Source organism: Pagrus major, chromosome 7 (genome assembly GCF_040436345.1).
Source record: "Pagrus major chromosome 7, Pma_NU_1.0".
Classification (NCBI taxonomy): Eukaryota; Metazoa; Chordata; class Actinopteri; order Spariformes; family Sparidae; genus Pagrus; species Pagrus major.
The window spans coordinates 11,952,516-11,979,301 of NC_133221.1; the positions used below are offsets into that span (position 1 = coordinate 11,952,516).

At 41.6% G+C, this 26,786-nt stretch overlaps 1 protein-coding gene across 2 annotated transcripts in view; it reads left to right on the top strand.

The window, feature by feature from the left end:
• The first annotated feature begins 8,789 nt into the window (after nt 1-8,789).
• LOC140999894 (nuclear receptor coactivator 3-like) overlaps nt 8,790-26,786 on the top strand; it is a 64,921-nt gene continuing 46,924 nt past the window's right edge. For both annotated transcript variants that reach the window (XM_073470459.1, XM_073470460.1), the window contains exon 1: nt 8,790-8,867. The gene's annotated coding sequence lies outside the window, so the exon portion shown is untranslated. The remainder of the gene's footprint in view (nt 8,868-26,786) is intronic.

The following is a 26,786-nucleotide window of genomic DNA, read 5'->3' on the forward strand; positions in this document are numbered from 1 at the left end:
AGTTTGTGTCGAGCAAGTACAATCTAATGCAACCATTCCCAAACTTCAGAACGATGCTGCCTAAACTAAAAATAATGTTTGACTTAACTCCCTTGTTTAATCAGTTCTGATGACCTTTTTAAATCGAAATACTGAATCATAACTGTTTTACAGTAATATTAATCTCAATTACAGAAAATGAAAAATAAAAATGTATTATCTATTTATTGCAAATGACCTCTCGCGGCCCACCTGCAATATCTTCACGACCCACCAGTGGACCCAAGGTGATGAGGCCCAGTCGCACTTGGTTCAAAACAACAACTTTTCAAAGCGAAATCAATTCATGTCAATGAAATGGTCGCAATCTGTACAATTTTTCGCATTTAGTTTCATTGATCAGTGAAATTCTGAAGCAAGCTGTCCTCACAGTGTTGAGTGCCAATGTCACCTCCCACCGCGCTCAACCTGGCTTTGTCTCTTGTTTCTATACACATTTTTTTTTGCTTAAAGGTGCACTATGTAGTTTTGGGGAAGAAATTTTAATCAGAAGAAAAGGATCTTCCAATAGAAACAAACTGGCCTTAAAGGACAACATGATTTCATACTGTTTTACTTTGTTTATATTTGGCGGACCCTGCCACCTTTCTAGCTTCAAACAATGTTCTGGGGACCTTATTTTCCTCTGAGAAAAGCTTGTTTGCTCTGTTATGGAAAAAATAAATATTTCGGAGTTTGTATTATTACCTCATTAATATTATAAATATTATAAATGAGTTCCAAAACAACATAGTGCCCCTTTAATACTTGTTTCACACTTCCAAATCTGTACCCATGTGCTCTCAACTCTAGAGTGATTACAGCTTAAATTTGTTCTGTATCCACTCAACAGTATTGCAATTAATAGACTGCCCTACATATGGTCATTACGTTTTGAAGAGCTTTTCTAATCGTGGTCAGTCCTTGCTGTCTACGACTGTACCAAAACACGACACCATGTGGCATGTTGCACTGTGAGTTCTGGAGTCAGCACGTGTCGCTTTTGCCTCGAGCGTTCACATTGAGCAACACACAAATTTTTTTTAAAAAGGCAAAGGGAATATGAAAATGATTTATGCATGTCCTCTAGACTGTGTGGAATGTTTCCTGTGTGAATGTGCGCATGCAGCTGTGCAACAACAAGCTGTGCATCTGGAACATGAATCATTGCACACCTACAAACGTGCATACACACACACACGGCCCCACCGCAACTGGGACAGCTGACAGCACTAGCTGGGTCACGTGTGTTTATACAGTGTCATCTGTTCCTCAGTAGCCTTAACGCTCTTAGTAACAGTTTGTGCACTCCTCCACTGTGACGGTAAACACACAACTCCACACTACATCTTCCCCTCTCATTTATCCCTCCACATTTGTGGGCTTTGTTGTTCCAAAAAGCTCCTTTATCATCCATCGAGGCTTGTGAGTCAGTGATTATACAATTAACCCCCGTTTTTGCTTCATCTGTACATTATATGACAGAGTGTTGGTAATGGATGAATGGGACTGGACCATATGTTGGTTTCATAAATGTATGACAAACTAATTGTTTCCCACAGCTGCACCTTTATCTTTCTCCTTTATTTGTGACCAGGCTTCCTCGTCTCTTTTTATCTTGATAGCTTCTGTGTAATTTTACTCTCCTTTGAATACCATCTGATACATTATATATCTACATCAAGGCTCACAGGCTGACTTCAAACTGTCAAACATAGTCATGGTGACCTCTCAAACATGCTGCGTCTTAAATATTTGTGAGTGTGAAGTGCTGTCACTACTACAAAACCCAAATATGTGTTAGAAGAACAATTATTTTAAGCTGCCATCTTTTCAAAAATCACCCTGATGAAGACTGCGCCAAGAATGAATGTGATTCCAACTGTTAGTCAGCTATTGTTGCAAAGCAGTGTCTCAACATAATGTTCACCTCTGCGTCAGAGTCCAGGTGAAGTTGTTGTTGCTGTAGCTAGCTACTGTTAGCTAATTAGCTCATGGCTCAGTTAGCTGTGGAGCAAGCAGCCCTAGAGTTGAAAGAGCTTGACACTGAACTGGGACTGAACACAGCCTCCAAGGCCAACAGAGGTCAGTTTGACAACAGGGGATACAATACAGAGGTGATTTACAGTGGCTCTGACCAGGACTACAACTTCAGGGACGACAAGACGCAGCAGGCAGGGACGGGAGAGGCGTGCAGCGTGAGAAAAGCGAGTCAGAGTCGGACATCAGCAGCAGGTGAAAACAAAGTGTAGCGCTGGAATATTTTCCAGACAAGACGGGCCAGGGCTAGCTGGTTAGCATGCTAACAACAATAGACATCTCTGTAACACAGTAGGCCGACATAGACGTCTTCGACATAATGCAACACTGCTGTTTCTTTTCATTTTTTTTCCTAACTAAAATTTTCTTACAAATTGCTCCTTTAAACCTTAAATTATACAGTAAATGTATTGTTATGGTTCATTAGCCTATATGTATATTCACATATATAGTACATACAAATAGTGCTGCAACCAACAGTTATTTTAAATGTAACTTTTTCTACCAATTACTTTCTCAAATGGTTAATTATTTTGTCTGATCAGCAGCCCAAAATCTATCGATTTAAGACAAAGCTAGGAAATGTTTGTTATTTATGTGTTTTTAATAATTACTTAAATAATTAATCAATTAAACAAAGTAGTTGTGGATTCATTTTTTGTCCACGACCTCAATGAATCGACAAAGTGGTTAATCGACTAATAATTTCAGCTCTGCATACAAGCATACAGCATTTTATAAATATGGGTTGTCTCTTTTCTCCTCTACATGTCTCACATCTGTGTGCATGTGTGTGTGTGTGTGTGTGTGCGTGTGTGTGTGTGTGTCTGTGTGGTGCTTGTAGCTGTTCCACTACCCTCCTGAAGCCTCATCCCTACCTGTTTGGAATAATAAACAGCTTCCCCGTTCCTCTCACCTTCCCTCAACTCTCTCTGCAGTCCCCTAAATTCCTACTGAGGGACTGTCTCAACAATAAACTGCCTGCTGGCAAATAAACCGTGATCATCTTCCATCCACATTGTAACCTAATCTAATGTATTGATATTAAACAGTAAGTGTGCTTTATTGTGTCTTTGTTTCGTGCTGAGGTGCTAGTGCAGGACAAATAACTCTATTTGGTGCGTGCGTACGTGTGTTTCTTCACATTACATTTAATTTTCTGCCATTTCCCTTTTCTTCAGCCTGAGGCAACACGACAGAATTTTCCAAATGACGGACAATAAGTACCATAATAATGTGGTTTTAAATATTGTGGAGCTGCAACCTGAAGCCAGCTGGCTGTAGAAAAATAATTCACCACTGTTTCACTTTATCAGGAAAAGGCCTAATGAATTAAAGTGTTTCACTCCAAAGTGCAATAGCGGCACAGCCACTTAAAAATACTTGCAGTTATACTTAACAGCTGTTTCCAAACAATATATTCAAATGAAATTATTTGCAAGCAAAGGCCTGAAACGATCATGAATTCCAATAATAATCCAATTACAGTTTTGTCGTTCATGTAGTAATCTTCTGTAAAAGTATACGAGAGTTTTTAAGAATTAATCAGTACAATTACACTGGCAGTCCCAAGAAAAGCTGATGTCTATTTAATGATCATGCCAGTGATTTTGCCTGCATTAGTCCAATTATTACAAATATACTTTACATTACTGCCAAACCATTGTTTACAACATATGGTAATGTTTTATGATTCTGAATATCTTTTTCCTACTTTCCAAGCAGCCGTTAGTTTCCTCTCATTTGATAAAGAATGAAAATCAACTTGTGCATTTTAGCTGAGAGGCTTAAATATGCACAAAAACACTGTTATGGTCCTTTAAAAATGGAAGACATAATAAAATAATGACTACTACACCTGGACGATATTATTTTTAATTTTGAAATGGTCACTAAATGACAATGATGCTCTCTTTTAGCTCCTGTCTCTTTAAGGCCCCCCTCCCGAATACCCAGTCTGCTCTGATTGGTCAGCTTACACAAGCCTGAGCCAGCACTGCTCACCGTGTTTCCAGTTGGCTCTGTCGTGTTTTCAGCCTCCAGTTAGCTTCACTTCTACCGAGAATATAGGCATAAATTATGCAAATGTGTGACATGGTGATTTAGTGTGATGTCACAAAGTCAGAATTAAAGGGGGGATGACTGACGAAGCGTTTCGGGGGCAGTGTTTTGGAGATTCAGTCAGGCTGGCAACCTGGCATCATTTCATTTTGCTTTCACAAGTCCATTACATGTAACAAAACCCAAGAGTGATGTCACGGTGTATCTACACCCTGAAGTACACTTCTACATCACTACATCACTGTGAGAAGTTAAAGAAAAAAAGGATTTCTGGGGGTGTGAAAGAGGCACTCATGACATGATTTTACACATTCAGTCGATAACATCATATTAGCTCCCTGATGATGTTATTTGATTTAAGGAAGTGCAATACAGCTTTTAGTCACACTTTAGTTAATGTTATGTAAAAAACAAAAAACAAAAAAAACACCTTGTTGTGATTCATTTCTACAGTATGTTATTGTTACAGCTTTCCAAAATACAGCATCTTATCTTTGTCCTTACCCTTACAAATACAAGACAAACACAACATAGATTGTGAAAATAGAAAAGTCCAGCCCTTCTTGACAGTCACATACTGTAGTAATATCCTTCTATCTCCATTTAGCTCTTACACCTGCAGTTATTGGTTCAGTACAGCCTGCAATAAACCTCAAATGTGCTCTAATTTCTTTTAAAGGAGGCTTAAAGTGTCTCTAAATCCTTTAGCTTGGACTCTCTCATCCCTGTATGTGTGTCTCTGAGTGTATGAGTGTATTTCAGGGTTACAGTACGACATGAAGTGGACACATTTATTTAATTGGTTGGTTTCTTTGTGTCTGAAATGCACGGAAGTGATAAAAATGTTCAAGTTAATGTGCTCGACATTTTTCCAGAAGTAGTTGGTGACTGTGGTTAAATTCTAAGAATCTCCCCAATGTTATTTTTGCTCTCCAGGAGCATCCAAATTCTTGCATCCTGCTCTGAGCTACACTCTAATCTTCTTCTCTTTAGCTGTTCTTTTAGTTTTGCCTGATAAATTATGCCTGACCCGCGAGGCTAATTGCTTTAAACCTTCTTCACAACCCTATTTCAACATTTTCTTACTCTTCTTCGTCTTCCCCCCCTCCCTCACTTTCTGAGTAAAGCTGGTGTAGTTCTACCTTATTCTCACCCCATCTATGTTCCTTCGAGCTACAACACTTCCTCTCCTCCTCCATCAATCTGACAACTCCACACTTGTGTCCTCTCTCCCCGTCTTCTACTTTGTGTTTCTTTAACACATCTTATCTGTGATCTTGTCTCTGTGTCTTCTTAAACTGCCTTAAAGTAAACTCCACTATCTCATCATCTTGTCTCACTTCTCTCTCACCTTCCTGTTCTCATCTTCTTTCATTCCCACTGTCATTGACACCACAGGAGTCGAACTCACCCTGTGTGTGGGGGGGTGGGGGGGTGGGGGGTGGGGGTGGGGTGGGGGGGGGGGAGTTGTTAGTGCCTCAATCCATCTATCATCTCTGCCTGGCATCACCGTCGAGACGGATTTTGGTGCTGTCTGTCCCCGCCTTGTATACCTTGGCAGCAGTCGGGGCGCTGTGCCGACGTGTCCCAGTTCATAGGCCATCATGACGTCACTGCTCCACGCTGACCCTGCCAGCTCGCATATGGAGCCCACATATGGGCCTCATCTATAAGAGATTGGTGGCCTGGAGGAGCCACAGTCCCTCCAGTGAAACAAATTCAGTTCACAGAAGGCTGGCTCCTGCAGAAAGCCTGCAGGATGTGAAGTGACATTTTAGCATTTGTCTCTTTCGTGAGGAAGAAAAAACTGAGTTTTGGTAGAAAACAGCCCCTTTCTTGTATCTGTAACAGACACTGAGACACGCTATACCCACACAACATCCCTAACATCTTGCACTTATACAAAGAAAGAAAAGTAAAGAAAGAAAGGAAAACATATACAAAGAAATAGGATCTTTATTGTGACCTATTGTATTCATTTCAAAGACTCTATTCTGTCATCTTACTCACCCAAGTGTGAACTGATATAGTGATGATGTTATTTTTATATCTGAGTCTGGGCACTTGTCACATAGTGAATCTACTGAGGGTTTCGGTCACACAAAGACCAAAATGTGACAACATTTCTCATCCTTGGCATAAAACCTTGAGTACACACATCTATCGTCAAAGTCAAGTCAAAGTGTTTGTTGTCGTATGCATAGTTAAAGAAACAAGTTTCCCTGTACAATGAAATCCTTCCTTTGCCTTCCACTCTGAATGTTGTTTCATAAGGAAACACCACAAGAAATAGTACAAGAATATAACCAACAATAAGAATAATGAGATAAAATATATAGCCTCCAGAAGATGTACATAGTACAATATGCAAATATACAGTATCAGTACAGATATACACTATAATACAAGTATTGTATAGTATTGTACAGTATTGTACAGTATAGATGCAATTTTCAGTGTCAGTGCAATATACCGTACATTTTTGTGCAATATGTCAGGGGATAATTAAATATGTTGTGTATATCATTCAAATCGTATATATGTATAGCCTGTAACTTAAAGATGATCAGATAAATCATTTATATGTAACCACTCTCCCAACATGATTCAATTTAGGGGCCCAAACCTGGCGTGATTTGGATAATTTTAGTTCTATAACTAGAAAACATGATTAATTTTTGTTGATCATTTGAATGCATGCTGTACATTTTTAACATGTCTCTTTATTTCAACCATTCTAGGCAGCTGTTGGTTTCCATTAATTTCTTACAGTATGGAAATCAAATAGCAGACTTTTTAAAGTTAAACTTGCTGAAGTCTGCAATAAATTGTGCCACTGTGACCTTTTTTTTGCATGTGAATGTCTAAGGCTGCAATGAATTTAAATATGATCAAAATCATAATATACTATGGCCCATGAAATATCCAAATCGCTAGAAACTGCAATTTTCTTTTACAAAAAAAGGTAAAATGTGTGACAAAACAGCACAACAGGATTATAATGGAGTCTTGTGGTGCTGGCAGCAGATGTCCTGGCCAACATATCTTGTTCTCCAGATGTAAGAAAAAATGTTCGTTAGGTACACATTGTCATATCTTTAATATTTTTTCAGTGAAAATGAAAATTGTGCTGCAAATATTTGATTTCCACAATTCCACAAATCACAATATGATTTTTTTTCTTTACCATATTGTGCAGCTCTAAATATCATTTCCATAACTAAATAAACAAGCTGTCCTCAGAGGGGGAAATGGTCCCCAGAACACTGTGTGAAGCTAGAAAGGTGGTCCTGCATAAATAAATGAAGTGAAAACAATGTGAAATTTATGTCCTGTCATTTGTTAGTTTATTCAGTTTCTTCAGTCATATAAATCCACAAATGTAGATTTTTCTCTCCTGATCAAAACTTCTTTCCCAAAAACAACATAGTGTACCTCATTTATTTGAAGGTGGGCTATGTAATTTTGGTTAATTACAATATTCATAAGGTATCACACAAACTCAGAAATATGTGTTTGATATATTTCCTGAATTTAATAAACAAGCTGATCTCAGAGGGGAATAAGGCCTCCAGAACTGTTTAAAGGGGCAATTTGTAGTTTTAGAGAAGAAATCCAAACCCAGAATTTTAATATTTACAATATTTATGAAGTAAAAATACAAACTCAGAAAAAACTGAATAAACAAGCTGTTCTCAGAGAAAAATACAGCCCACAGAACACTGTTTGAAGCGAGAAAGGTGGCAGGGTCCGCCACATATAAACAAAGTAAAACAGTATGAAATTGTGTGGTCCTTTTAGGTCAGTTTGTTTAATCAGTTTATTCAGTCATTAAAATGAAGAAAGTGTGTTGTATTTAAATTGTTTAGGCACAAGAAAGAAAAAGTTAATGATTAAAATGTCATCCCAAAACTACATAGTGCACCTTTAAAGCTGGAAAACACTGCTACGCTACTTAGAAAACATGAACAAAGTAAAACAGCGTGTGTTGTCTTTCGAAGACAATAGTGCACCTTAAAGTGAAATGTTTTTTTTTTTTTTTTACTAAATTGTTAGCTGTAATGGTATAACATTTGCAGTGAATTAGCTGAAACATGCAAAAAAAAATAATAATAATAAAATAAATCCACTGACATGATCCTTTAAAGTTTATCCCAGCTTCAGATAAAGTGGACGCCACTGGCACATGAACGAGACTTTTATTTATCCAAATGGCTGTTATCAGACAGGGATAAGACCTCGGCGTCCTGGTTTGCTCTCAAGTTTAGGCTGTCTACTTCTGTGCCACCCCCTCCAGCCAAACGCCTGCTTTAGGTAGAAAGTCTGGTGGCCGCTTTAGCCTCCGGGCTCCATCACACAAACGAGTCGGTTTGCTTTTTGTGAGTTTAACGAGAACTACACCTCTGCTGCTGCTGCTGCTGCTGCTGCTGTATCTCTCTCCGCGGCTGGTATCGTCACAGACAGACAGTGCCTGTCCAGCCCCCTCCACCACCACCCCCTCTCTCTTCACCCCTGCGGTGGTGGAGTCCGCCTGTAGTCCGTATCCGGGTTGGACGAGGGAGCCGGAAGCGCGGCGCTCCACTCGAACGAACTCTTTTACCCAGAAGCCCCCGCGACGCCTCAACTTACAGAACTGGCTTCTTGGGCTCCGGGAGTGTTTCCCATTTAAACAAACAGTGCCGAAGATGGCGGAGAGTTAACGGTGTAAAGAAGAAATTATCGATCCGGCAGAGCGATACGTCCGCAAGGTAAGCTCGCGCTGCGTGTTTGCTAACATGCGGCTCATTTAGCCCGACTTTTGCATTTGGTTTTTGCATTTCGACAGAGGACGGAAATGTACTGACTTGGGTTCCCAGCGGCGGTGCACACACAGCGCTGGCATCGGTGCGGTGCGGAGGGCACAGTGCATGGTCATTTAGTACATGACAGCGAAGATTTACTAACCTGTTCGTGACGGCGATGGGCTGCGTGCCGCCTGTCATGTGCACCAAAGTGTTGCAAAAACGAAATAACGTGGAGCGGGTTTAGTTCAACTTATCACGCAGGCTGGACAGTTGGATCATAGAAGTGTTCCCGATGCAGAAGTTTTTTTTTGTTTTACTGGAGAGCACTGACACTTATGCACACTTTCACACTCGCGTGCTCACGCTTAAAACACACACACAAACACGGTGATAGTCAACACTTTTTTTTTTTTTTTTTCTTTTTTCCCCCCTCTTGTGTTTCTTGCTGCTGGCTGTCTCCGCGATGGCCGGTGCAGAAACTGTACAACAGCTGAGCCTGACGCTGTCGTAACATGAGGGAATTTGGACCGAAATGTGTGTTGATCAGCTGTGTGCGTGTGTGTGGAAGAGGCTGCTTTCGTTACAACAAACATGCGACGATGCGGTGGTGGACGCAGACGATGCTGACTGTCTGTCTCGTCTGTCAGTCAAAGCAGTCCCGATTTAATAAAAAAAAAAAAAAAAGTGCACCGACTCTCCTGTCAGTGCACTGGACGGGAGCATGCATTGCATAGAGAGAGTGAACGATCGCCGTGCTTGTGTTTCCCCTCCACCCCCTTGTTAGCTCTCCTTCACAACCCCTCCTGTCATCTGTTTCACCCGTCTCACTGTATATCTGCAGGGGGCAGCAACGTGGCCCTGTGCACATCCTGTAACCCTGAAGGTCCACGGTTTGATCCCACACACAGCCAGTGTTGTGTGTGTGTGTGTGTGTGTGTACATGGAAAGCACCATGTCCTTGAGCGTGACACCAGAGCCCTGCTAGAGTACCTACTGGTACTGGGGATAATGGCAGTCTGCTGTCCAGTGTGTGTAAACAGTGGTTGAATGGAAGTGATGCAGATGGTTTGTGTGTCAGACAGTTGTGGACAGGTGAGAGGTGTCAGGTTGAGTTAATTAAACTCAGGACTGTGTTTAAATTTAGCTTTTGTAGCTGACTCGAGGACTTTTTTCATTATCTAGTAATCTGTCGTTATTTTGCATCTATGTAATGTCAAAAATAGTAAAAACAAGAAGGGCAATCAGCAGAGTGAATAGGCCCAACAGTTCACTTAATCCAATATCACAATTGATGCCCCTATTTCACTCTAAATGTTAAATCTGCTTAACCATAACTTAAGCCCACCAGATCTAGTATCCCCATCTAATCTTACTCACTCATAGATACCAGCAGGGTTAGGACCATAAGGATTGTATTGTGGATTGCGATAAAAAAGACTCAAGGTGAATTTTCATCATCGGGATAATCATGAATATCCTCATTTGAGTGATTTGAAAAAGTGTCCAGCTCACTGAAGTACAACAAATTCAATCAGATGTGTGTAAATACTCCATTCCAAACTAAAAAATGACAGAGAGATGAGGTTAACACCATTTATTTAACCTTTATTTATGCAGGAAGACCTTATGATATATGATTACCCTACTCAAAATTAGTTACAGTAGGCATATTGGGATATGGGTGCATATATGCATGTGCATTATGCAGTAAAAGTCAAATGAAATGTGTCGCGAATGTGGGAACCAAAAATATTCACAAAACACAAAATAAAAATCAAGATATGTCACAGAATAAATAATCAAGTGAAACACTTAAAATATCCCTGAATCATTTGAGTAGTGTACTTATTTAAGATTATTTGACTGATTGTTTGTCACAAAAAACTTCTGTGTCCTAACTTTGATGCAATAAATACATTTGTTTTCTCACAACATGTGAGGTTGACGTGATTCCAGTATGTCTCAGTGCAATTTTACATTTTATTTTTAAGTTTTAAGAATATTTTGATGATTATCAGGATAATATCGTGAATCGCAATTATGTTGGGCAGAATAATTGTGACATGAAGTTTTAATATTGTCCCACGCCTAGATACCAGCCACCTAAATAAGCCTGATTTTTTTTTTCATCAAGATCCATGCATCATTCCCTGAGAAATTAATGAAAATGCCAAAAAAAAAGCCCTATCTTGCAATGTTAAAGGAGGTGACAAAAACAAAACCTGGATTCGCCTGTCTATCTGGATCCACACCAAAAGTCGTTGGGGTGTTTTCTGGGCAGAGACCCATCCTCAATCCAAGTTTCGTGGAAATCCGTTAAGTAGTTCTCGTGTAAACCTGCTGACAAACCAACCAACCAACCAAAAAAACAAACAGACACGGGTGACACCCAAAGATGTTCAGTTTACAAAGATATAAATAATAGAAAAGCAGCAAATACTCGCACTGGAGAAGCTGCAATCATGGACTGGTGTGAGTTTTTGATTGATAAATGACACACACACCCCAACAAAAGGTTACTATTCTCGACCTCCTTTTGAATTATAGTCATGAACCTATTTTCCTCTGAAAGCTATATACTTAAAAAGTCAGAATTGTGCAAAAGTATCAGCAAACCAAATTTACACCGGCAAGAACATGGATAAATGTACTGTGAAACCTGTTCTGTGTGTTATACTGCTCTGTTGTGTGTGTATTGTTACTGCAGGTGAATTCTTTGAAAGCAAAAAGCCTCCTTGCTTCTTTCTGCTGTCAGTCGATGTGTAGTTTCTCAACTCTTGTTTAACCAGCTGCTGCTTGTTAAGTGATTTTAAATCTATTATCAAAATTCATTTTTCTGTCAATCGTTTCATCAACTAGTCGTTTCAGCTGTGTGGCTGAACTGTCTGTCTGCTGCCCAAGTGGTGGGGTGTGGCGGAGAGAAGCCCTCGCCTCGTTCCACAGCACCCCTCTCCTGACAGATTTACAGTCAACTCTGTGGCCCGAGTCTCTGCACACGTGCAGACACACACGCGCCTACAACCTGCTCGAGGAACCCAATGGACTGGGAGGGGTGTGGGCAAGCTGCTCGGACCCGTAGGCACCCATGAGGGGTCTTTCGCTAAGCGGATGGCTGGATGAAAGCGTGGACGAGGAGGAGGAGGGTGACAGTGATGCATGATGTTTGCTGAATGGGAAAAAAGGGGACAGAGGTTAGCAGGGGATGCTGGTGACTGGGTCAGGCGCTGGGGGCAGGGCTCACGAGGCTTAGCAGGAGGGCAGGGCGACCTCACACACCAGCCTGGGAGCATGGGAAGCTCTGTGTGTGTGTGTGTGTGTGTGTGTGTGTGTGTGTGTGTGTGTGTGTGTGTGTGTGTGTGTGTGTGTGTGTGTGTTTGTGGAGGAGGAGGACGGAGGGGGGTGTGTACGATGAGGGGAGGGACTCAGGTGGAATTCTACCTGACATATTTGTCTTCGGCGTCCTTTCTGGTATTTTGCTCAAATTGTTTCGGCCCTCCTCGGCTCTGCGCGGCCATTTGTGGAGGTTTTTTCACCTTTTGTGGAATCAGGAAGTTTTCTGACTCAACCAGAACACATTCTTTGCTGTGCCCGCTCTCCCTCTCGCTCTTTGGTATGTCTCCTCTGTCCCCTGCCTCCCCCAGTTGCAGTGTAGTGAGCTGAACTGTTGTGCTGTTGTTGTTGGGGGCCCCTTTCCCATGTGTCAGGATGTGTTAAACAGGAATTAATCTTCACCAGCTCTCATTGATTTCACTCTGTGGAGGAAGGGTGATTTTTTTGTCACTCATTTTTCCCCCTGTTGTCCTTTACTCTCCAGTCCAGTGGTGGATACTCCCCGTCTCTGATTTGATGCAGTCTTACTAGATTTTATTCCAATTAAGAGAGTTAAGCATCTTTTGATACTGTTGGTGTGCACCTTTTCCTTATAAGATGATCTGATACGTATCTTGATACACGGGTTTCAACGCGATTCAGGGACGATATATTATAGGATGACTCGATACGGTCGTGGTACCATGCAATCTGATACGGTTCTTAACATTTTATATAATGTAGTCATACACTGCAGTTTATAAACTTTGCAAAGCCCCTCTAACACGGAAAAAGTTACAACTAAATGTAAGGTCGTAAGTCCTTAGTAATTATTAGATGCAGTGACAACCTTAGACCTCCCTGAGTTCTGGCTCAATAAAGTGATTAATATCTGTGTCTTTATCTTGAGTTTTCTTGCTGAGGTGAGTGTTAAGAGTGTCGTGCTACTGCCGTGCTTAAAGGTTTTTAATAAAATAAGTTTGAAATAGCTCTATATTCCATCGCAGTGTTTGGTCAGTAACCCATGTCCCTCCTCCACCTGCCCATGCAGTAAAAGAGAAAATACATGTCCTGCCCACTTTGTCCAATCAGGACAGAGAACTCCATAAAGAGGCGGTCCTGTCTGCTTGTGAACGCGCAGAGCGCAGGATCCTTCTGTTTGCTGTGATGTCTTGCGATTAGTGCTGCGCGCTCATGTGGTGACGTAGACCCCGCAGGCCCCGAGGACAAGCGCCAGAGCAGAGAAGCCAGTTTTCGCAGTGGTCAAACCGCGTAATTACATCGCCACGTGATGCACTGGTGCCCAAAAAGACTTTTTTTCTCATAAGAAAAGATTGTGAAAGAAGTGTCTGTAAAACCGTGGATCTTTTTTTTTTTTTGAGAGTCACAACCCCCGTGAAGTGACTCCTTTCACCGTCAGAATTTGAGCCATTCGGTCCAATAACCTTTGCAACGTCTAGAAGAGCCGCACAATTAAATTATTATATCCCCATTCAAGCAAGCCGGGCACTAAACCGGAAGTCTCGAGTGTGCACGCTCTGTGGGCCCCACAGTGCAGAAGCTATGCGGAGGAAAGTCAAGTCATTTTGGTTCAATGCTCCGGTGAGCAGCTTTCATAGAAATGAATGGGACTTCGCCTCCATGGCTGCGTCCAGGTATAATTATAATGTCCTTGGTAGAGAGGAGGGAGGGGATTGCTAACTGCTAAAATGACGTCAGCGCTTACAGCAGCTTTAGTTGCTGTTGTACGGACCTAACAAATGGCCAAACTTTTGTCCAGTTTCATTCTTTCTTATAAAATTCAAATGTCTTCCAAACTTTAGATTTTAGATTTGATGGCGCAATATAACAGTGTCAGTGCAGATTTACCTTTCAAATGTGATGTATAAAATGAATTCAAGATTCAGGATTAATTTAATTATCATTATCCAACACTCATGGTTCAAGGTTCATCTGTTTGTCATTCTACAACACGGTGTTGTGCAACTGCACCGCAGATGCGGAACAATTGTGGCACACTGTGGGTCAGTTGCAACGGTGCACATAAATGCAGTACAAATAGTTTTTGGACCTGCCGAGATTTACATCTGCCTTGTGGTTTTTGTTGGCGTTAGATTTATGAAATCGTCAGTGTTTCGTCAAACAACCCAGCATATGAGCTGGTGGCCTAACACTTGGTTATTACTATAGATAGTACGCTAATTAGCCATACACGCTAACCATCACAGCTTATGTTAGAGTAGAGAAATCCACCGTTTACTCAATTTCTCCCTAGAGCCCCCTGTACACTGTTGGCATTGTAGAGATCTCTATGGACTCGGCCTCGACGGACCTGCCTCCCAGTTAAGTTTGCTGAGCTATGATCTGACAATAGTTATCCAGAGGGGGTGTTTAGCAAACAATCAAGCTTGACAATGCGTTAAATGCTAACTTTTGGTACCACATTTTTGATAAGCACTTTTCGGCTGATACCAAAAAGTATTGCAGTTCACTATACCCACCCTGTTAGCCATCTGTAAGCTTAATTTGCATGTGTCAAGTCACTATATACCATTTATGGCTCTGCTCTTGAGCCAGAAACCACAGAGGCAACATTCCCGCCTGTGAAGTTATCAAGAGGCATGTTTTGCTGCCGCTCTTCTGATAATGAATTGGAGATAGACAGGGGATTTATGTGTTGGCTTCTGCTTTGACACCCAAATGAGCTGTATTTTATCGTACAGCAAGCAGTTTGAAACCAGAAATACTACCCACATCCCGTTTAAAAAAAACATCTTGGCTGCTTTCAAGGCTCATAAGGCCACTTTCCACTTAACCATCAATGAAAGTCCTTCACAGGGTGTCTTTTGAAAGCTTTGAGTTTTATTTATTCGGCATTAGAGATGTAATGTATCTTTAAGTGTTGAAGATTATCTTAATTACTTGTTGATTATTTTGTTATCTAGCTCCGTCTGTCTGTCTATCCCTTCCCTCTCCCACCCATAAGTAGACCTCCACTCGTGTATATGTATTTTACATTGAGATAAACAGAAGAAAATACTTCTAATAATTCAAGTGTAACTTTCTTTCTCTATGAATTTTTCACATGCTGATCTTAATGTCAGCATTGGTGTGTGTGTGACTGATATGACTACTGTGTGTGTTGGCGTCAGTGCCCCAGGAGTTGTGCAGGAAGCTGATGCGCTTTCATGACTCAAGACAGTACAGGAAGAAATTCATGATTTCTCAGCGTCGACACCACCTGCTATTTCACGGGTCATCATTGTCAAAAGATGCTGTGACACCAAAGTGAAACAATGCAAAGGAACCACTAAAAATCACTGATCAGTCTGTTTTTACAAAGCAGTCCAAAATAAATTGCCCCCAATTTGTCATTGTTTATTTTTTTCTCCTAAATGATGATCAGTGACATTTTTGTCACAAGGCTGACATATTATCCACCAACTCCAGGAAAATATTCACTTCACTGTGTTTACTAGCTAGTGTTAACTTCTTTCGGGCAGGTTGCACCCCCATCGTTAGTTTGGAAATATTGCATAAACAAACTAAATGAACTCTCTTCGTTTTCATGACTGAATAAACAAACTGACCTTAAAGGACAACACAGTTTCATACTTTTTTACTTTGTCTATATGTGGCGGACCCTGCCACCTATCTAGCTTCAAACAGTGTTCTGGGGACCTTATGTTCCTCTGAGAACAGCTTGTTTATTCACTTATGGAAAAGATTCCCCTTTAGGGTCAGGGTTAGAATTCCACTTTTTTTTTTAAAATATTCTTTTAAAAAAATGAATATTTTTGGGTTTTCGACTAAATTTGAAAGTGTCATCTCGGACTAATGATGGGCATTTCCTGACATTTTATAGACTTAGACATTCAGTCAAAATAAAAAATAAATGATATAAAAAAAATCCCTAAATAAATCCCTAAAATGTATAAATTGTGATATTCACTTGCTGTTGAGGTGAATCTGATTATTAATGCTTATATAATCTGGCTCTCAGGCCTGTGTTAAACACTGATCTGGAGTGAGTCGTGGAACCAGGTCACTGAACATGCTTTGACCCGTTCAGACTAACTGCAAACACAGGTCATGTCCTTGTATCGGTCGGAGATCGATCCAAGAGTCGTATCGGTCATTTCAGCTGTTTGACATGTCAGGAAATGACTCATTTGTCATTTCAGTTGAAAACATTTCTTTTGGGTTTCTAGAAATGTTTTTGGTGTAGTTAACGAGCTGAAAAGTAGTTAACACATTTGTCTGTTGTTTGAGTTGGAGGGATTAGCTGATGAGAAACAGAGAGCCTACAGAGGGATGACTGTGTATCCTCGCTTTGGGTTTCCTTTCTTTCCCCAGAATGTCTCTGTGCAGCTCATGTCCTCTGCTGCTTGATTTTTCTGAGAGCTATTTCTACTGTGAGAGGAATGTCAAGTGCCCATCTTGGTGCGTTTCTCCCTGTTCTGTGTTTTGTTTTGTTTCTTGTGATTTCCGTCTTTTTTTTTTCTCCTCCTCTGGTCTCGTCTTTTCCACCTCCAGTCTTTGTTTTCTCTTTTGTGTTACTTTAACAATTAGCTGATGCCCTAGACTACAAAATAAATAAATGAGTTTATGTATTAATATCAAACATATTGTCTTTGTACAACCACGGCTTTCTTTTGTGTTAGCGCAGGTTCACGTGTGTGAGTAAATGTATGTGAGAGATGGGGGGGGGGGGGGGGACACACAGAGTGAGGAGGAGGGGGGGAGGAGACGTGGAGAGTCGTTTTATTAACGTGGCGACTCCCGCTAAAATTCAGGGAGTGCTGTTGCATCCAGCTGTTACTGGTTGCGCGAGGCTTGGTTGCCATGGCAACACAGCCCTGCGCGCCTGCTCAAGGTCGTTCATCCAGTTCTGAACTGAGCAGCGTGCTGCACACAGGATGCACACGGAGAGAGAGAGAGAGGGAGAGAGAGAGAGAGGGAGAGAGGGAGGGAGAGAGAGAAAAACAGAAAAACTACTTCAAAGTGACCAATCAAAGCACTTCAGTGACGTTGCGGTCGGTGGACAAACTCAGCCCTCCCTTCGCCCGCCCTCTGACACACACACACACACACACACACACACACACACACACACACACACACACACACGCACACATGCACACACGCACACTTACTTTCTTCAATAAAGAAACAAACAAAAAAGGACCTCTGGCCTTGGGGCTTGTAGGTTCTTTTGCCAGCTGATAAAATATTTAGCTGGTCAGTGGGAGAGTGAGGGATACAGTGGCTAGAGAAGAAGCGAGCAGCCGAGCTTGGCTTTGTGTTTTCCTTTCTCTAATGGTGCATTGCTGTGAGGCTACCTGGGGCTTCTTCCACCTCCTCTCCTCTCCTCTCCTCTCCTCTCCTCTTCCCTCCTCTCCTCCCCTCTCCTCAGAGGGCTGCAGCATCCCTCGGGGGGATCTGCTGCATGTTTGCCGGCACTGACTGGACTCACATTGTACCACAAAGGCCCCATTTCACTTTGATAGCAGCGATCTTGCAGGTTCATTGCATGTCACACACTGTGAAGCTGTGTCTGATTAAAATCTTGGCCTCAATATGTGTCGGAGAACATCAGTTGTGATGCATGTCACTGTGTGATAAATACCCAGTGAAACGCAGCTCTACGAAGCTAATAGGGGAAACGAGAGTCGACAGCTGCTAGTTTAGTGTGTTAGCATGCTAACATTAGCTCTGATACAAAGTACAACAGAGGATGATGGGAATATCATTCGTCTTTAGAGGAATTGGTCATAAACCAAACTATTGGACAAATTAAACATTTTGCTCTGATGGTGGCGCTAGATGAAAAGTCATCAAAGTCAGTAGGGTTCATATTAAAACCAAAAACACCCAAACATATGTTCAACCCAAAAAAAAAACACCCTTTAGTGAGTCAACAATAAAAAAAACAAAAGATACAAATTCAGTTACAAAGTTGGGTTTCTCAATTTTGTCCAGAGTCAACCCTCTTCTCAGAGAAATCAATAAAGGATCTCTGAAAAAGAAAATGAACCCAATATATGTGATTCTGTAGACGTTTGTTTTCCTTCACACAGTTGAAGTGTCTGTAAGTGCAGCTGCAGCCTACCATAATGTAGCTGTATTGTAGTCTTTGCATTGTTATTTTGTGCGTTTGAGGATAAAAAAATGGGAGAATCTCCGATCCTGCGTTCAATTTCGGTGCTCAAAATTGAAAGCTCATTTCATTCGATTTTCAATTTGGAATCACAATCGTGACACCCCGGGTGTTAGGTCATGTTGACTTACACCATGACTACGCACAGCAGGCGTAGCTGAAAGCAAATGTAACACTGCTGATAGAAAAAACAACAGTCTGGCATTAACCTTTAGAGAAAAAGAGCAGAGGTGATTCGTCACACAACAAAGGCCACGCAGCGTCATCTTGTATCTACATTTATCACAAGACAGAACAAGTAGGGATCCAATCCAGCAGACGTGGCAATGACTGATCGATCACACCGCGTTCACTTTGCAGTAATTAATCAAAGACGTACATCACAATGTTTGAATATAGAGAATGATTTTACAAGTTTCCAAGTGGGGCCAAATGGCTCAATCAGTAATTTTTAGGCGGCTATGTGTGAGGGGAAACTCACCTCACAAGCAGTCAAACTCATTTCTGAAGTTTGTTTTAATCACAAATGATATGAGATGTTTCCAATATGATCTACTTCAGTAGTTTAAAGATTGATATTGAACAGCTGGTCTGTTGATATCATAACTATTAGTATCGCTAAAATACAATTTTCAGGGCTTGCCTGGCATCATGGCTCCAAAGGTCGCTCGGTCGCTTGGCTTGTTAGTTGGTCAGTCGGTCCACTTTCAAACTTTCACCAACCTTTCGCAACAACAGATTTTCTTCTAGGAAGGTGTGTTCAGTGGCCTATAACAAAAAGGCACATAAGTTCTCAACAGATTCACGCAACATGATCCCCTTTCACAACCTATGAACTGTTTGTCATACACTCTGGTCGGAGGCATCTTTGAAGTCAGCATAGTTTCTTTATCGTCGCTCTATCTCCTTCTGTTGGTCCATCCATTCATGGTCCTCAAAAACTGTGTCTACCCTGAAGCAACTGCAACTTTCTACCTATATGAGGCAACATTTTGAACTTTTCTTGTTTTGTCTGTGTTTCATACCATATTCTGATTTGTTGGTTTGTATGCATGTGTTGACATTGTGAGAATTTGGCCATATTTTTTGTAAAATGTGAGAATAATGACATTGACTGATTTCAGTCACTGAAGCTCTACATCAGTGTGGTTCAGTGTGATTTAAGGCCAATGTTTTGGGCTGACAACTGAACGTCTTTTCTACTTTTATGCAGGAGCATGTGAGGTCACACTGTGCAGTGGCTTTGAGAAAAACTTAATTAACATTGCTGTTTTGTAAACACATGAAGGTGAGACAGCAGAAGACCAGTGTCAGATAGGCACTTCCCTACCTGTTTTCATTGTGCCACAAAATTGGGTAAAGAAAGCATGAGGTTGTGCCAAATATGAAGGGGGGGCTTTCTTCATCTCCCTCTGTTTTTTGTCTTTTTACTCTCGGAGTGGTGCACATAGAGTTCAGCAGGATTCACACAAACACATTGAGTCACTATTTTCTGGGAGAGCAGTGACGAATTGTGTCACTTCTTGTGGTCGGTGACGTGATGATTCAGGGCAGGCGTGTGCATGTGTATGATTGTTTGGAAGAAAGTTGGAAAAACACAACATGTCACCTTTTTGTGAGCCCCGAGGAGAGGAGAGCTGGATTTTAGGTGGAGGCAGGGGCTAGTTTCAGGTTTCTTGTTGCTCTGTAAGGTAATAGATGCTTATTAAAGGGGTCCTCACAGGAGTGTGTGTGTGTCTAAGAAGGGGTTTTCTGTTTTTTTTTTAAAACTTACTTTCCATTGTAAAAATCCAGGCCTGGTTTATGTGTTTTAGAGCTCTTTTACATACCCGTGCACGCACGCGCACGCACGCACACACACACACACACACACACACACACACACACACACACACACACACACACACAGTAACAAACATTTATGGGGTAGGAGCTGAGGTAAATGTTACCAGCTGCAGCACAGTGAGCAAGTGGCTTCAACTCTGCCTGAACCCAGCTGTTACGTGACCACCTCCTCAACTTAATTCACTCCCGTCCTGCCTTTCCCTCAGCTGCCACACCTCCTATATCACTCTACCTCCACCACACATGCACACAAACACACACACACACACACACACACACACACACACACACACACACACACACACACGTATACACACAACGCCGTCTCCATCCACGGGCTCTTCTCTCAAGTGTCACCAGTAGTGGCATCACTCATCTCAGTATAGCGAGAGAGCGCTCCAAGGTCTGCTACCCCCACCTTGTCACCTTGGTGTGGAGCGGCGGGCCGGCCAAGCTGCCTTCATTTGATTGGCTGCCCCTCCAACTCCCCTCCGAGGTCACACTGTTGCTGCTGTGATGTCATAGAGGCTTGTTTATCCGAAACCTCCTGTCAAGCTCAGTTGCAACATATTGTAGCACCTTGAATAAGCACCAGCAGCGTTAGCCATTGCTTTATTCTTTATTTCAGTCCCCATCGTCGAACTAAGGTAATTGTAGAGATCAGAAAATAAGTGAAATAACTCTACACATCCTGTGTTTATCTGATAGAGCCTTTATTGAGACAACTGATACCGATAATGACCACACCATAGCCAGACGTGGACCTCCTCAGAGAAGTAACTGCAAGTTGCAGCGATGCAGGCCACAATGACTGGGATTGTTCTGCTTGGTAGCATTGCTACTGGCTTCTCTATTGGTGCTTAGCGGCGGTGCTAATATAGGGGATTGTGACTTATAGTTTCCCCAGTGAACACACCGTCCTCTTTGGTGGTTGCAGTCCATCTTGACTGGCCAGCTGTCGCTCAGAGCTAAAGCTACAGAGCTTTTCGATGCCACAGTCACTCAGTATTTAGTGGCTCATTGTTTGTCCCTTGTTTGACCCGTGTAACCACTCACAATCTGATCAAATCACGAGGATTTGATAATAATAATAATAACAACAATGTATATTTAGCTAACTGATTTCATGCAGCAGAAACTTGTGGCAGAACAGAACAGACGTCAGGCTGTCTGTGAAAATTGGACTGCATTTCGTTGAACAGTTTTGACGATTATAACCTTTATTTTAATGCCATTTCATGACCTGATTGTCCAGAAAAGGTTTTTGCAGAATCTCCTAGACAGATGTCTGGGCAAAGACACTTAAAAAAATGAAATAATTTGGTTACACTACAGTGAAAGTTAATATGCAGGTGTAAAATTAAGGATGCCATCTTCTGCATACAGCTTGTCTATAGAGAACAGCTCTCGTCATAGGATTTGTTCATGGACATGGCACCACATACTTACTTGATGTGCATTAAACCTGTGACAAATACCAGTCTAGACTAGTTTTTTCACACAGAGAAGTGGTGTGTTGTTCCAAGAAGAAGAAAGCAGAAGAGAACATCACATTTTCTTTCCCATCATGCAGCGCAAACAGTGTGATCAATCTGATCAGACCAAGAGAGTTAATCGTCTTATTTAACACCCAGTAATTTGGTTTAAGCGACCAGCTCAACTGAGGTCCCATTTATAGACAAACTGAGCAGAGTGGCTTTAGTAAGAACATTACCAACACAAAAGATTTAGTTCAGAACTAATTTGCTCATTCTCACCTCTTCAGCCATGTGTGAAAATTAATTAATTAAAGATTCTGATCAGTTCTGCTTTCTTGGCAGTGCTCTATGTGTATCTTTCTATTTGGTAAGCCCCATATGCATTGATCAGTCTTGAGCATGTAACCCCTGATCCCATTTTGGCTCAGTAGGCGATATCAACGGCTTTAACCCTACGAAATAGTTGTGTAAATGACACTTTTGATTACTCAGTAAAACTTATGACTCAGGAGATTCTGGAAAACATGCACATGACATGCAGAGAAGACGCAGGCTCAGGCTTTAGTCAAACTGCTGAATTTCACATTCTGCTGTGGAGGGGACTGAGCAGAGCTACCACCTTCACCCATCTGTTTCTGCCAAGCCGGAAAGTGGAAAGAAGCCCTCCGTGCACCGGCCTCAGCTCAGGCAGAGGGGAGGGAGCGTCTTTGGTTGAATCAGCTTTTCCTCTCTTTTTTTTTTTTTTTTTACTGCCTCCCTCCCTCACATGAATCTGTTAGTCCTGTGAGATCCGAGTCGTAGTAAACAGGCAGTGACATCTGCATGCTCTCGTTAGAGAAAAAGGGGCCAGAATTTAAATATTGATTTGATGCAATGTGAGACAAAGATTCTGCTTCTTCTTGTTTATTCTTCTTTTTATAGCTGTTGTTTGTTTATTTTTAGGTGTTGTCCAGAAAAATCAGACTTTGCACAAAATGAAGGCTTTGCTTGTGTTAAGGTTCTCTTCGCCTTCTTGCCTCTCGCTCTGCATACGTGCATGTTCCTGTGTCTCAGTTAGACATGATGCCCAGGATGAAATAACATCTCTTGTTGGACTCAGCTGCCCACTCAGGTAACCATCAGGTGAACAGCCTTGACTTGCCTGTGGACCTAGAAAGCTGCTGCTGATATTTAATGAGCTGATCAAGCCCAAACTAGAATAAGACTTACTGACAGACTGTTGACATCACTATTTGCTACGTGACTTAGTCTGCTGTGAAAAACTGACTGGTCAAATACGTGTGTAGGGGCTATGTGTCACGTCCATGTACTGTGTTGCAGTACTAACATGCATGCTAACCAGCTAGCCCCAGCCTGTCGAGTAATGCCATTTTGTACCTCAAGAGGCGATAGTCTGATAGCCCCCATAGTTACAGCCTGGAGATGAATGCAAGCAGCTGGTTTGCTACTTAGTCTAACAAGTAAACAAAATAAACAATACAACTGTCATGAAATTCTTTTAAAGGTGCAATATGTAAGAGTTGGCCCCTGTGAAATTCATACTCAAAACACATAGGGGACACCATATCACCAGAGTAACTGCTAACTGTAACTGCCCATAGCTAGTTAGCTTGGTTAGCCATGTAGCTAGTGGTTCTGGTTCTCGGGGGGGGTAGTGTTTTTGTTTACCCCGCAAGCACAGGAGCTATGGGCCGAGGCTAGCTGGTCAGGCAGCTCCAGGCAGAGTTCAGGAAGCTAATAAGGCCACAAGCTTCGCAGCTACCTTTGAATCCTGGCCGCATCTTACAAATTACCATTAACCCATAATGTTACGATTAGGAAAGTTTTGAAAATGATTGATGTAAATGAAGGTACCAGTCCTGTTTTGAGTTTTGTCACAGGTGCCGCCCTTTGTTTATCTCAGGAACTTTTCTGTCTACTCAAGTGGAATCAGCTCAGTAATGTTGACGTGATACTACAGTACACACACACACACACACACAGTAGAAGCAAATGTGTTAACTGTTAACTGTCTCTCGCACGTCGGTGACAGGCCTCCAGTAAAGGCCTTGTGGAGAGTACGTGTTAGCCCAGCATGAACACTCTCCCTATCTCGCCACAGCTAAAAATAACACCTTTTCCTCCACACTAGACATACAGAGAGGGTGGAGGGAAGTGAGACGGAGAGGGTGGAGATGACGGGATGAGAGGGAGGCAGAGTGAGAAAACAACAATCAAAGCGAGAGAAAAGGGAAGAGGAGGCAGAGCAGAGGTGCAGCGAGGAAAAGAAAACAGGCCATTAATAATTTACCTGGAGGACACCTCTAGCTCGACCTTTGGTTCTGGTCACTGGTGTTCAGCAAAGTACAAAGTGTCGTGACAAATGTGGTGTAGTGTTGGGAAGGTCTTTCAGATGATCTGACTGGTGTGTATACTGTCTGGAAGTGTGTGCCCACAGGGACTGGCCAGGTGTGATCAGGTGCTTGGTGAGAGTTCAGATTCAAAAAAACACTGATGTTGAAAAAAAACAAAAAAAAAACAGGTACCAGTGAGATTTATACCATTTCAAGTAAGTACTGTACTATAGCCATGTTTCTGTCAACGTATTCGTATAACCATTTTAAAGTATCACGATTGATGTAGATGGAAAAACAAAAGGTTAAAAAAAAGAGTCAATGAGTTTAATGGTAGATGAAAACACCTTTTTCAAACATGTTAAGTGGCAAACATTTAACTCACATGACTGATCAGCTGTCTCCATTATAAGAAGAAGAATCAGAAGAAGAAGAATCAGAAAAATAATCAGAAGAAGAATCGGAAAAAGAAGAATTTGAAGAAGATGAACAATAAGAAAAACAAGTCAAAGAACTGGAAGAATTTGAAGAAGAACTGGAAGACAAAGAGGAAGAAGAAGACGAAGGCAAAGGCAAAGAAGATTTGGAAGAAGGTGCTGTCAGCATCTTCCCACAGTCTGTTGTAGATTTGTTTCTAGTTTGTGACCTCTACTTCTTCCACCGTCTTTGGTACAGCCATGGGTAACGTAGCCTGAACCACCAACTTCTATGTTCTGTGTACCCTAGTTTACCAGTCGATGATGATTTTTTGCAACATTTTAGCAACATGTTTGCTTCAGATTTATTCGACAGTCAGATGAAAACACGGCTTATGATTCTGTGGAAAAGGAAATGGAAAGAAAATTGCAAAAACACTAATAAAATCTACAGTGTGATAGGTTCTCCGCGTAATAGGCTCCATCTTGTGACAAAGGCAGTAAAAGCCTTCGGGTGCTTTAATAATCACACTTAATTAAAGAACTATTTTGTTTGTTTCTTTGTTGTCTAAGTCTAGTGTGTATTGCTGACGCATTTTCTTTTATATTTAGATGTGAAGCAGCTGGAAGAAGTGTTGAAATAACTGTCGTGCTTGGCGAGCTAAGAAGGCTAAAGGACTCGGTGTGCTTATAATTGAAGTGCTTGTTGGATTGTCTAACGGTGTCTGAAAACTCATCCCTCCACACCTTTCTGATGTCGGAATTACTTTCAGTTGTGTCCAACCATTTATGTAACTATCCGAAACAGACAATCCAACAAGCACACCCACTTCGCACAGTGACTGGCCAGGTGTGTGGAGGTGTGAAAGTAAGCGGGATTTGAACTTCTCCCTCAAACTCTCCTTTTTAATTTCCCTCCTGTTTTATGTGTACAAATGACTGCAAATAACACGAATGCCTTTGAGCTGTGTGCCGTTATCCCCATTTGTACAATTTAGTGCTTCTCTATCCTCTGTATCACAGCAGGTTTGGTTCCACCTTTAAATGACCCAGAATGAGTATAAAGACTTTTTCCTTTAGAAGTGAAACCTTGTTTAAACTCTGTTTCAAGCATTGAAGAAGTTTTTCCTAAAAAGGTCTGAAGGAAATTCTGTTTTACATACCTTTCAAAACTTCAGTCCATTGGATCCCCTCAGCCGGACACCACGACACGGTTACAGTCACAATGTAATCCTTTGGAGCAACTGCAACTGTCACAGTTACGTCCACTAAAAGTGCTTGTTTTTGCCACTGACCAGCTGAGGTTGTTATTCTTAGTGTCTGACAGCATTGCAGAAACAATTCCTACGGAGATGGACCTTTTAGTCAAGTAGAAAGTTATTTTGTGTAACCAGAAACACTGGTTGCTCAAGAAGAAGTTCTGCTGTGAAACCTCACAAGAGGTGAGTTGTTTCAGAAAGACGACAGTGGAAACGTCAGTCAGAGTTGGAGAGAGGAGTTTGGAGTTTACCTGAAGGAACTGTCAGCGAGAATTTATTTCCAAAGTGTACGTAAGTGATTTTGACAATCTAGAAAAGGCAACAACTCACCTTTCAGATTTCAGAGTGAGAACGTGACTTGATTTTCTGGTTACGAAAAGGAACTATTTAACAAAAAGGACTATCTCTGTAGGAATTCTTTCCGTAATATTGTCTGGCAGTAACAAGCTCAGCCTGTCAGTGGCTAAAACTTTTAATGGACGTCACTTTGACAGTCGTAGTTGCCCTGAAGGATTACGTTGCAGCCAGTGCAGATGTGTCGCGGCTGCAACTGAGGCAATCTGCTGGACCGATTCCAAAACTTTTGTATGAATCATTTAAACACTGAGACATGTAAATATAGGGCCGAGGTTTAAAAATACCAGAATTCCCCTTTTAAACATTGTAAACAAGGATGGACTTAGTTATATAAAAAAAAGCAGAGCAAAGTGGTGTAAAACCCAGACACTGCCAAGTTTAAACTATCTGGAGAAAGATAAATCAAACTCACTGGACTGGAGTTTTGATCGAAGACTTCTCGCTGTCTCCAAAAACGACAGGAAGTATTACTTTACACAGGAACTGAAGTGTAGTACACAGTTTATAATCCTGCCAGTTTCTATGACAGGATGAGGCGTCTTGGCAGGATGAGGCTCACCTTGAGTTTTTCTGTCCGCACTTCAGAGAGTTTGATTGGTGAACCAGGAGACTGGTCCCAAAGCCAACATGCTGACAAGTCCTTCTTTGTCATCACTGATTTTTACGCCTCGCTTTGCTGCCAGCTGTATGTATTCTGATGCTTTACTCGTCCTTTTAACACCACAT